This window comes from Nipponia nippon, unplaced genomic scaffold, assembly GCF_047370975.1.
Source record: "Nipponia nippon isolate SJK-2023a ecotype South Korea unplaced genomic scaffold, ASM4737097v1 scaffold_4, whole genome shotgun sequence".
NCBI classification, from domain to species: domain Eukaryota; kingdom Metazoa; phylum Chordata; class Aves; order Pelecaniformes; family Threskiornithidae; genus Nipponia; species Nipponia nippon.
The window spans coordinates 73,785,134-73,798,145 of NW_028262358.1; positions in this window are offsets into that span (position 1 = coordinate 73,785,134).

Genomic DNA, 13,012 nt, shown 5'->3' on the forward strand with positions numbered 1-13,012 from the left:
GGAATGGACAGTCGTAGGAAAGGCACGGGCACCTTTAGTAGTGATTCAGCAGCACAAATGATGGCAGAATGGAGAGCCACTTGGCTCCACCCGCAACAAGCATGGCTGCAGGGTACACGGTCTGTGAAGACATGGCAAAAAATGACTGTGCTATGTGAAGAAAAAGTTTAATACACTTAGTAGAACCAGTAGTCCATTATTTAGTTCACCTAAAATACTGTTCAAAATTCCTAGTAAACAGCCAAAGCCCTAGAAAGTAATAATAGTGATAATTTTCTGAGAACAGTTCAAGCAGAGTTTGAGCCTTGGAGGTGCTCGGCACTTAAAGGGTGGATTACACATAACCAAATAAAATTTTGGCTTTGGGAGGTGGAATGCAGGCAAAGGGAGTCTCAGTGCAATTAAATATAGCATCTTGAAGAAGCTTGTATAATTTTTTTACACAGACTATTGTCATTCTGTTCTCATGCTGATGACCTCAATATCCTGCATTAGCAATATTCATTTAAGTATAAATATTTCAGCTTTATATTGAGTGTCAGAAAGGCACAAGGAAAAAGGCAGCAAACAGGCTGACCTCAGATCTCTGCTAAATGCTCTAAGATCTCCTCTGACATTACACTACTGCTGTCACACACATACAAAGAGATTTATGTGTCCATCCAGTCCTTTAACTGAATTTATTAAAGATGGTATTTCCGGCTTAGTGAAAGTGGCTGCCAGCTCTGTCCATTCCCACACTTGAGCAGTATTTGGCAAAGATAAAAAGGAATTTATCAGTAAACTTGTTTGTTTGTTTGTTTGTTTGTTTGTTTGTTTTCTGTGCACCTTTCACTCCCACACCCCTTATTTTTTCACCAAATATCAACATTTTCTATAGAAAACAGTCGCTTCCTTAACATCAGCAGTGAAGGAAGGGGAGGAAGGGAATGGAAGGGAGTAAAGAAAGAACCACCCAATGCACTGGGGAAAACCTGAGAATGATCAAGCAATCTTCTGTTCTCAATCTATGAGCTGTGCTGTCTTGAGGTCCATAGTCTTTTATTTGTACAAATAAAATAAATAACTTAAACCTGATTGACCATGCTGGAATAAAAAGGTGGGGGAAAATTATCACCAGTAGAAAGTTTAGCAATGACAAGAAATCCTCACAGCCTTTAGATAGATTTCTGGGAAATCTGAGATTTTCCAAACATTTTCTTGTACCCGGTGTTCTGATTCCAGCACGTCCTATGTTCTATGGCTTTGATTACAAAAGAATCAAGGCTCATCTTTTTCTTGGGCCATGGCAAGTGCATTCCCAACATTTAAAAAAGAAGGGGTTTTACATGCCAAAATCATCTGTGATTTATTGCCTCATGGGCTCGTCTGGATTTAATTTTTGAGTCTGGCACCAATTCCTTAATTGCTTTGGTCAGTTCATTCCATTTCTCAGTTCTGAAGTTCCTCATCTGCAAAACCAGAGTAATGTTAAACACACAAACACACCAGAAGCCCTGACAATAACTTACTGGAGCCCCTGGGAAAACAGTGGGGACTTAAGCCATGGTCTGAGAGAGCAATGGTGTTACCCTACAGGATCTTGCCAAGTTCCCATCCCTTCCACTTCAAGTCCTGGGATGTCATCAGGGAGATAATGAGTGCAGGCTCTGACACACTGAGGTGGAAACATTTTGCAGCTTCCTGACTTCAGACCAGAGTAGAAAAGGGAATTCCACCTTGTCACCACCTGCCCATGATCTCCACTCAAATAGTGCACCTGGCTTCAGGTAATTACTTTCTACCTGCTGTTAATGCATATTTGCAGTCCCTGGGTTTGAATGGAGATGACAGTCATAATGGAAAGTATAATTATTATTTTCCTCATATTTTAAGATGCTTTCATAAGTGATTACAAACTGGCCTATAATTTAAAATAAATGCAATTTATTTTGTCTCATTTGATGTTCACTGTAAGGAAGTGGAGAAAGGGAAAAGAAGAAACACAAACAGGTACTGAGCTGCTTCTCTGGCTTGCTATTAAACAAAAAATATTCCTGCAGCAGAAGGCCCACTGCTACTTATTTGCTTTCCAAGGAAGATCACAGAGCAATGAATAAGGCAGGAGACAACTCTCTTTGCAGGAGAGAATTTATCAATATGTGCTTGGCCAGACCAGAAACAGGCTTACACTTCTACCCGATGTCCTGCTGGGTTTGGTGGGTTTGGTTTCTTTCAACCTCAACTATCCTGTGAGTCTGTGAAAATGGTGGCAGAAATGAGAGTAGATAAAATGTCTTGAATCGGCTGAGAAAAGACACTAGCACTTGTCCTCCAGTATCATCCTCATTTTTTATAAATTTTTTTTAATTTTTTTTTTTTCAATACTTTAAGAACTCGGTACAAAAGCACATGGAACATTTTCCCACTGGCCTGGAGAAATAGAAGAATATGATGGCAACATTACCAGGAAAAGAATCGACAGCACAGGCACCAGAAAGATAGACAATGACACTAGCTTACAGATGGCATAACCTACATACAGATGGCTGTTCAGGTATCTTTGATAGAAACAAAACATCCTAATTTCTCTCACCCACGAAACAGTGTTTATCCTTGAGTAACATTTCCTGTGATCACACTTTCAAGTATAAATATTATTTTGTATGCTGATAGTGGGCAGAAGGAAAAATTCCTTTTATTCTGGAAGATAAGAATAAGCAAACATAACTCTTCTAATAGTTTTTTTCTTTACATGTCCTGGATTTGAAAGAATGTAGCAGATGCTTTCTCTCAGTTACTCTTTATCAAGAATATTACATACAGATGTACTTTGGAAAGTTTATTTTTCTTTCAATTAAAACCAAAATAATGTTCCATGGGATGGGGAATACCTCTTTCAAAGCTTGATGTGCCAATATTTTAGTGGTCATGGGGGAATTTTAATATATGAATTCATAGCTAGGAAAGAAAAAAAAAAACAAACCTATATATTCTTTGTCTGAAAATGTGCATAAAAATTCAGAAATTATTTTCATAGCTTTAAACATAGTGAGAATCTCTGTTGACATCATGCACCTGATTCCCAGGCTGCTTACTTCTACCCATCTTGGGTTCATTCACCTGGTGCAAGATGCTGTTGATCTCTTTGGTGCATTCCTCTAAGGTTAAGATTATTCTCATAATCTGGGTTTCCCCAGACATGTCCTCCCTTTCCGTTACAGAACATTGTCTGTATGGCATTTGATGATCCTGAATATTTGTCCATGACTTTGGCATGTCTAGGCCAGCAGAAGATGCTGGGAAATGCCATAAGTCCCCACTGCAGTCCTGCTGCCAGAGCGGGAGCAAGGAATAGGGCTCTTCAAGAGGTACTGTGCTCCCTGTGGGGAAAGAACCAGACGTGCCCTGGGTAACTGTACAGCACCTGCGCGAGATGCCAGTGCTTCTGCAAAGCATCACATGTGTTGTCCCCCACCTATCTGGCTCAGATAGGCCCACCTCTGCCTGGACATAGATTTGCTGTATGTGTGCAATCCAAGTATGCACATTCATTTGTGTCTGGCATGTCTTAGGTAGCCATGCCTGAGGTGCTAAGGCAATGTATCTCAACTAAAAGCGACTGAACAGTGGGCACATTAAATGGCATGTAAAAACCCTAGAGGAAATGCGTGGCAGTGTCAGATGTACGCTGCCCTCAACTTCTTACTTGCAACGGATCACTCCTTGGCTGCACAGCAGTCACTCACCTGAGTGCTGTGGTCCTTGTGCACTCTGTGGTCAAGGCAGACATCTGTCCTATACACCGTTTGTTTCGCATGCTGCTGTACACTTTTAGTACACAGATATTTGATGACTGGTTCTATTAATTCCTAATTTATGCCAGCTTCTATTTAGAGAGGCTCTTCAGAGTCACAGAAAAGAATTGACCCTTTTTGGACTCTCTGCATGAATAAGAGTGAGTGCATTTACAATTATAACAAGGAAATTACTGTTTTCTAGTATGACATGAAAAAAAAAAATTTTTTTCTTTGAAGACCATTTTAAAATGCATATGTACCAGGGTGTTCTGGTGGCTTCTTTCATGTATGAAAATATCTGAGTGTAGTAACTAAGTGTTCTTCTTCAAGGGGTAGCTGTACCACCTCAAGTAACTAATGTATTTTGAACATGCTCCAAAGATGGAAAAATAGTTGCTAAATATGCATTCTTCAGGACTTTAGAAAAGAAATATATCTTAAAATCTTGTTTCAGTTTGTCTGAAATATGGTCTTTTTACTGAAAAATAATGTATTTTAACACGAGAAACTAGTTCTCGGTATTCCTTCTCACTACTCCATTCTGACTTCAAGGATGTAAAATTGAATGTAGTTATGAGTAGTTCACCTCTCTCGTCCCTCATCCCCCAACACCCATTCACAATATAATTCATTCAGTGAAAAGCCTTGAACTTTCTTTTTTCTTTCTTTCTTTTTTTTTTTTTTTTTTTTTTTTTTTACACAAGGAAAGCAGAAAAAGCAAAGCATTGAATTCTCATCTCTCATCACACACTAGAATGTAAATCCTGTCTCAGCACTGGCCAACCTGCCCTGAACTTTGGTAGATAATTCTGGTAGTGGCACTCTGAACAGGCTCACTTCCCTGTGCAAAAAGAGCTGCTGCTTTTTATACAACATGGCAAACTTTATTGAGAGGGCGCCAGGGGAGAACAAATCACAGTTTTCATTAGCTTCCACCTTACAGCAGCCGAGGCCCATTCAGAGCTCTGCTAAGTCAACTATCAGTCTTTTGATATCAGAGACCTTTGAATCAAAGTGCCCAGAGAGAAATCATATGTTGAATGAGAAAGAGATGGGGAGAGAGGGTGAAAATGTGGAAAAATGTGCCACTTGTTCTGACATTTTCATGTGATTTTCTTCAAAGTTTGAAGTGAGCAGCTTGATTTGTACTTATTGTTTTGGTCAGCCTAGGGTCTTGCACTGAGAAACTGCAGGAACTAACTTTCAGGGAACTGTGAACGTCATAACTCTATTAATTGCTTTAACATGTGTTTCTTTTACATGTCTGAAAGCAAATGCAATTGAAAGTTGCGGTTTCTGTGGCATTCCTGAAAATAAATATGACTAACACTGAGGACAAAATTTTAATGGAATATAGCGTGGAGGAGAAGCAGTTATACAAAGAATAATTCTTTTAGACTGATTTACACATTTCTGAAAATGTGTGAAAAATGATTACTACAAGTATACTTTGAAAGAAATTTTAGTGTTTATTGGATGGATATTACACCCTTTAAAATACAAGCTATAAATGTTTTGATGTTGTGAAGAAAGTTAATAGAGACAAAATCACAGAGTTCTACAGAACTTAAAACACTCCTATAAAAAGTACTTTAAAAACTACATGGGAACAGGTTTCCCACTGACTTTCATCTGTATCATATGCAGATGATTTCTCAAAATACAACACAGCCAAGAATAAAACAAGACTTACCAGAGAATGATGTGCCTGGAAAATATACATTATGATCATTAAGGATATTTCATATTTATCATATATAGATGCCTTATTGAAACAGTTTTTACTTGCTTTGTCACTCATTCTCTCTTTGCTGTTTTCTAAGATTTTGTGAGTCTGTCTCTCTGTGCTTTTTCACAGACAAAAAACAATTAAGGAAAACATCTTTCTTTTCTGATCTGTTCTCTAGTGAGAATTGTGGGTTAGTGAGTAGATACATGCTTCAGAAACAAAGCAGAATATTGCCTAACAACAGCATGCTTTCTTTAGAAAAATCTGTGCTTCCTGATTTGTCTGCATCAGAAATGTTGCAAAATAAGTCTTTTTTTTCTGATTCCACACCATTTCTGCTTTCTAACTACTGTATTCCAGTCACTTCCTCAAACAGGGTGTAAACAATACATGTTATAGAGATTTATATTAATACATGAAAACACCTTAAATATTTTCAAAAAGCAGCTTCTGCACAGAGAATTAAACACAACTCTGAATAAATATGCAAGCAAGACTTGAGATATTAATAGAAGAGTAGAAGTATCACTGACTTGAAACTCAGTAGGCATGTGAATAAATTGTAACACGCAGAGACAGAAGTTACAGAAGAATTCCTTATGAGCAGGGACTGTCTGGTTTGTATAGCAGTCAGCATAGTTGAATATCACTTTTACTGGGACTTTTAAGTGTTTCAGCAACATGAGGGAGAATAATAAAAAGAATAAAAGAGTGTAATGTGGGCATACTAAACCCAACAGTACCATGCAGTGATATTCAGCAGTGTTCATTCTTGTTTCAAATGGCAGTGCTTAGTAAATAAGGATGCAAGCTCCTCCTTTTTACTAAAAATAGGAGAAATAAACTCTGCAAATAATTGAGAATAAGAATGTTGTTATACTATGGGATATTTTAGCCATTAAATCATGAAAACACATCTCTGACATACAAAGTGTTGTTATTAAATGAAAGAGGGAGTATTTTAACAGCAGACTCTGCTGTTTGCCATCCAACCAACATGACTGCTGTCTGCAGGAATTGCCAGGCATTTCAGCCCTCAGCCCCAGCCCCTTCCCTGGGTAGAGGGCAGGCACACAGCCAACATATCCCAAGTCTGGGACTAGCTGCCTTAAGCCAACAGCACACATGCAGCATGGCTAGAGAGCTTTGCAACAGCACACAGAAACTGTGTGTTTGCAAAAAGGGACCACTTTGCCCGTTCTTTGCATTGGGTCCCTACGCACAAAAGATGTGGAAGCCCTGTGCCCATGCGTGTGTCCTTTTGGAGTGTTTGGATTCCTGAATATAATCACAGTGAAGGGTTCACAGTCGAGCCTGTTTTGTTAAGATCAACAAAATAAGTCAGAGGCCCTGTATTTTCATTACGGTGAGCAGTTCTTTATTCTGTTTTACAGGGTGGAAGTTCACATGCATTCTTCTAAAAGGTACCCATCCTGCCTCCCCCCATGCTGTTTCTTCTCCGTTCCCGGCAAAACCATCCCTCTGCCTCCCTGGCATTAACGGGTGAACCATTTTCAAGGGTTAAACCTAACTGAGCTAATAAAAAAAATAAAAAGAAGAAAGGGAGGGGGATCATTTTCTGCTGACTGTGCTTCGTGGGTCAGCTCACCGTGTGGTCAGCTGGGACCAGAGCTGGTGCGAGGGAAGAAGAACGGGCACACAGCCAAGGGCTTTGGTTTGGAGTGGGAATGTTGTTTTGGTGGCACAACCTGTCAACTCAACTGTAATGTGAAACCTCACCTTGGCCCTAATGGAGCTACTTGGTAAATAGTGCAGCAGTATGAGACAAGGAGGCAGAACTCAACTTTCAGAAATGAAAGGAATCACCTTTGAGGAAATTTCCAATACTTGCTATTTGGCACTGAAGAAGAAACACAAACTCCTGTAGTTCTGAATTTTTTCAGAATTATGGTTCACTGAGCCATTTTGGAGTCAAGTGGGTTTTGTACAAGAACGGAGTACCACCCACTATTGCTAAGGCAGCTTTAGTGTGGTCTTTCTTCCATTAAATGATGTCAGTGCTTGGAAAACAGCAGGTATGTACAGGTCATAAATATTACAAAACTAAGAAAAAACCCACACAAATATTGCAGCATTTTCTAGCAATTACAGAGCAATAATAGAAAAGAAAACTTGATATTCTACATTTGCACAGGAACAAGGCTAAGGAGTTATCACTACTCAGAGCATCAAAGAAATATGAATGTGCTTAGTCTGTACTAGTTAGCTTGATTTTTGCACCTTTCTTGCTTTTTGGGAACTGCTACTAGTTAAGGCATTCGAAGGATTTAGTTAATCAGAAGGAAGTTTGCTTTCCCTGGGTGATAATGCAGGTAAAAAAAAAAATTACTCTCGTACAGCACTATTCCCAAGATCACTATTGACATCTGGAAATGTGATGGAACAATAAGGCAAATTATACCTTTAAATGAAGGCTGAAAGGAGACAATGCACCTATTTATGTTGGAACAGGAATCTACCAGAGAAATGTAGGATGTAGATGTACTACATTTTAAGATTTATTTTTGATACTATAGATCATAAAAAACATTTAGGACAGGAAATCATCTTGCCCCAAACTCTGTGCTTTGATCCAGTTATGAACTTTACCACAAGACTAAAACCAAAGCTCTAGGTGCTTCCAGATTCGACAACTCAAAATCTGGGTCTACAGTCCAGTTTTTCAGTTTGATTACTTAGATTCAAGCCATCTTATTAAAGAAAGTTTGAAACAGAAACCAAACCCTTAAACCTGTGCTTAGATGCAAGTTTGTTAAGAGTTCATACTTGGTATAAACTTTTGCCTCTGTTCACCCCTGTTTATCAGCAAGGACAAACTCATTTGATTTCTGCAAACAAGGGTCCATTCACAGCTCTTCACCTTGTGCCTACAGCACATTGTATTTCAAGGCAGTCTCCCACCTATATGTTAGACTGACCTGGGGGTGATTATAGCTTCCAGGTTTAGAGAAAATGAGGTGCACTCAACTTAATATGGTAAACCTACAGCAGCCTTTAATCATTTTTTGTGGAAATCACTGCATGGCCCCAAGGGAAAAAATTTCTTGAAGTCTGGATGAATGCCTTTATGCAAAAAGATCTTCCAAAAGCTATCATATTTTTAGTATAATCAAAAATAATACTCTTATGCAGTTACTGGATATAATTCTAGTGTGTAGGACCACGGTGGAATGAAAAAAAACTCAGCTTCACCTGAAATTTAAACACTGCCAAACTACATCACAACTAATTAATCCTATGTTTCACTCACAACTAGTTAGCATCTCCTTTGTGCCTCATAACAGCACATGCCTCATTTGTATTTCCATCCACCTCACTGAGAAAGGCACGCCTCACAGGTTGAGAAGCAGCACTATAAAATAAGTGCGCTCTTTACATACACTTAGCTTGACTGTTTCCATTCTTCTTGGCAATATCAGAGTTCTCTGGTTTAGATTAATTTCCCTGGTTACATATAGTATCTTGTAATTAAGTGTTTTAACTTTTTTGGACTGAAAGCGAAATAAGAAAACGACCTATATCCCCAATTCCAAATGTGTGGGTGGTGCAGGAAAAAAATATCTCTGTTTTCACTGGGACATGCTTTGCCTTGCCCCAGACCCCTTTCTAATCAGCTTGTAAATGATTGATCTACACATGCAGCTGCAGCATGTTCACTAAGCACAGGCATGTTAGAAGCTGGCATGGTGAGGAGATATAATGACCTGAATGAGTGGTCTAAAGCTGGACTGAGGAAGATGCTTCTACTTTCTTACTTCTGGAATAGCGTTCTCCTGTAAGGAAGCACCTTTTGTGCATTGGTAACCCTGAAAAACTGGGCAGAAGCTAAATCCAGAAAAGGACTAGGGTGTTGAGGGAGCAGTATAAAAAGAAAATGTTAGCCAAAGAAAGCTCATGTAACCCTGTAGTCTATATAAGCAGAAAGGCTCCTCATGGGAGGAACACTGAAGTCAATCTCTTGGTCTGAAATGCTGTGGAGGAACTTATCTCCAGCTATTGGCTACAGAGAGAGCCTAGGAAAACTACCTCCACTATCTTATGGAAGTTGTCTTGAATTAATATTGCAATATGTCATTTTTAGTCACTTTTTAGGCTCTTCTGAGTGGACTACTGAACCATGCGGTAGTGTGCTGGTTTCCTGTATTGTGTTTGGGAGTATGCTGGGTGAACTAGGAAAAATGGCAGGGTGCTAGCTCCTCCAAAAATAATGCTTGATATTGATAGTAACTTCCTTTTATAAAGGAGTGGAGGTTCGGATAGGAGCATCCTATAAGCTGGTCTCTACCCCAAAATACTTTATGTACCATACTAAAGAGCCCTTAGGAAACCTCACCTTGGCTTTAATGGAACTGGGAGCTGAGCTTTTTCTCTCTTCCAAGACAGTTCTTCTAATTATTAAACTAGGGTGTCCTGCTTCAACTTGTGCTCTTTATTCCTGCCCTAATTACTTCAGAATTATTTTCCATGCAGTGTAGGATCTTGAAAATATCTTTATATTCTGGTATCAAGCCAAAATACTCTTGTAGCTTGCATAGTGTCCTGGAATATAGAAGATGTAATTCTCAAATGCAGAGGAGATAATTTAACCTGGACTTTTAAAATCTATGGGAGAGTGAACTGAGCACTAGATTACTATATCAAGGTATGAACAAGAAGAACTGTGAAGTGTTTCTTTCTCTGCACTTGTTTAAAAAGAAAGTGACACCACAATAACATTTTCTTAGGATCCTGTTCCTACAGATCCACATTAAATGTATATTGACAGTATGTTCTGACTCTGTGAAAAGGGTTTCAACGATGGCCTGAAGAATGACTTTGCTTTGTCAGTTAATGCAAACAACAACTCATCAAAGAAATGTGCAGCTCTGGTAGGACTTGATTGGATTAAAACCATAATGAATTTTTGGAAAGCATCCTTGGATAATGCATTTTGGAAGGCCAAAGGAAAATTGGCCTTCCAATTCTCTTCAATTGACTTCCAATTCTCACTAATTTACTTAAACCACATAAACATTCCTCCTTAACACTCATAATGCATTGTTCCAAATTAAAGAGGGCATTTCACCTTCAAGATTAGTTGTGATTAAAAAACAAAACAAAACAAAACACTTAACCAATCTATGAACCTAGGGGTTGTAGTGAAATACTCATGGATATTTGTGCAATTTGGCTTACGCATTATTCAAAATGTATTGGCTAGGGATTTGACTAAAAGTAAAAAAGAAAACTAGAAATAAAGGTGGGTGATGGACAAAATATTACTAGATTATTAACATCAGTGACTAAAAAATAACATTTATTTTACAGTAGGATTGAAAAAATCTACACACAGCCAATCTTGATCTCACTGGAATACAGTGTCTCTGAGAGCTAAGGTTACCATATGTCTAGGCTTCCCTTGACATATCCTTTTTTTCCACACAAAAAACTGGGAAGAAAAGTAGGATTGTGTCTGTTCAGGTGGCTGTTCAGAATTACTCCTGACTGAGCAGAGGCAGCCTCAGTCAGTTTATGTCAGGTAGGGACAGGACATGATAGTGATCCTGTGGATGCTGCTAAAACCAAGAAGTCTTCAACTCAGAGAAGCAGACATATGCTTATGGTCTGAATGCGCATATGGACAGTCTCTGGAAAGAAACTGAAGCATTTCTTAGCAGACAAGATCCCTGATGCATCCAGTCTGGCATCTTGCCTCTGGCAATAAATCAGACTCAGCGTTTCAGAAACAGCTTCCAAAATCTTATGACCATTTATGTAATGTGAAATATAAGCAAGCAAGAGGGAAATTCCTTCGTGGTCTTTTTGTCAATCATACATCCTGGACCATTAGATTTTTATTGCCCTTATCTTAGCATGAATAACCACTAATGTTGTTACTGGCAATAAAATCAGTCCACACTTAAAAAAATCAAGTTTTTGCAGTTAAATCTGACCAAACGGTGCCTACAGTCCAATATCTCTTTTTGTTTATTCTACCTTTATCTGATATGAAAAAGCAATACACTTCTATAATATAAAAAATGACAAGTAGGGAAAAGTCACTTAAAGAAAATCTGCTTTTATCTCAGGTTGTATAGTCAACGTGACCTCAAACATTGTATGCAGTAGATTCACAGACAAAAAGAAATATTTCATCAAACATCACTCCTTTTCATCTGTATTCTGATACACGTCAAAAAAGGGTTGGGTCAGCTTTTTACACCATTTGTAATTATCATACATTAATCCTTTTGAGCTAAAAGATTTTTAACTGATCCATTGCTACAAGTACAACAGAGCAGAAAAAATATGGGGAAGGTTACAAGCTCCAAGGCCAAATTAAAGACTGAAATTGCTCTGAAAGATGCTCTTTGTAATTTCTGCACAAATGAAAACTCCTGCTGTAAAAAGATACATTATCTGTCAATACAATATGCACCAATTGCCACTCTGTAATTACAAAGTTGGGTTTTTTTGGGGTTTTTTTTTTTTGGTTCCTGACAGAAAGGTGCTAATTTGTCTTCCCATATCTGATACAAAAGCCAGGCACTACTCGTTCTGATTTAGCTCCATTTCCAATGGGAAAAGAGGCCTTTCACTATTCTAATTCTAATTCTACTGCACCAATGTGCTACCTATAAAATATCCATACCACAGACAGAATAATCCGTGTAACAAACCAAGTGAATACATCCAAAGTGTCTTCAGTGCCTTCAGAAATTCATTGGACTACTGAAAAGACATTGTACTGTGGAAAGCACCATATAACGCACGGTACTATGTATTTATTTTGTGCAGTTAAGTAAAGGTGGGCAAACAGCAATTGCCTAGTCAAACCAACAATTCAGTTTTTCAAGAAAAACAAAACCTGAAAAATTTCATGTCAGCCCACAATAAGGTTTCATTATTATTTTTTTAGCTCTTTTTCCTGTCCCTTCCCTAAGTAGTGTAGGCTGGTTTTCAATGAAAAGGGAAGATAATTCAAAGACAGTACTTGTAAAATTGCATATTGAAACTAAGGGTTTCAGCATTTCCAAAATAAAACTGTTAGCCTGTAATGAAAAGTTTCAACACTGTTAATGATCGTGTTTACTTTTTATACTACTGCTAGAATTACCTATCAATTTGTCTTTCAAATATTATTCCCAACCAAAATTTCCTTTTCAATGATTCTTTGTTTAGCCAAATAATTGCCTAACTATGCAATTAAAACACCATGCTTCAAGTCAGTCTGAATCTAAGTATTTTTCTTCCCACATATTAACCAGGAAATTTCTTGCAACAAAAATGACAGAATTATACTTAAAGGTGTTCATAGTTTGTTATAAACAAGTTACCCACTACCTGGAAAAAAATAATTAATGATAGAATATTGGAATTTATGTGAGTGAAGTTGAGGAAAAGGATGTTACTCTGTCAGACAAAATGGACAAAAGTCTTTAATAGTATTCTATCAATCTGCTGGCAGATCAATCAAATCCACACTTCACATTTTCCAGACTAC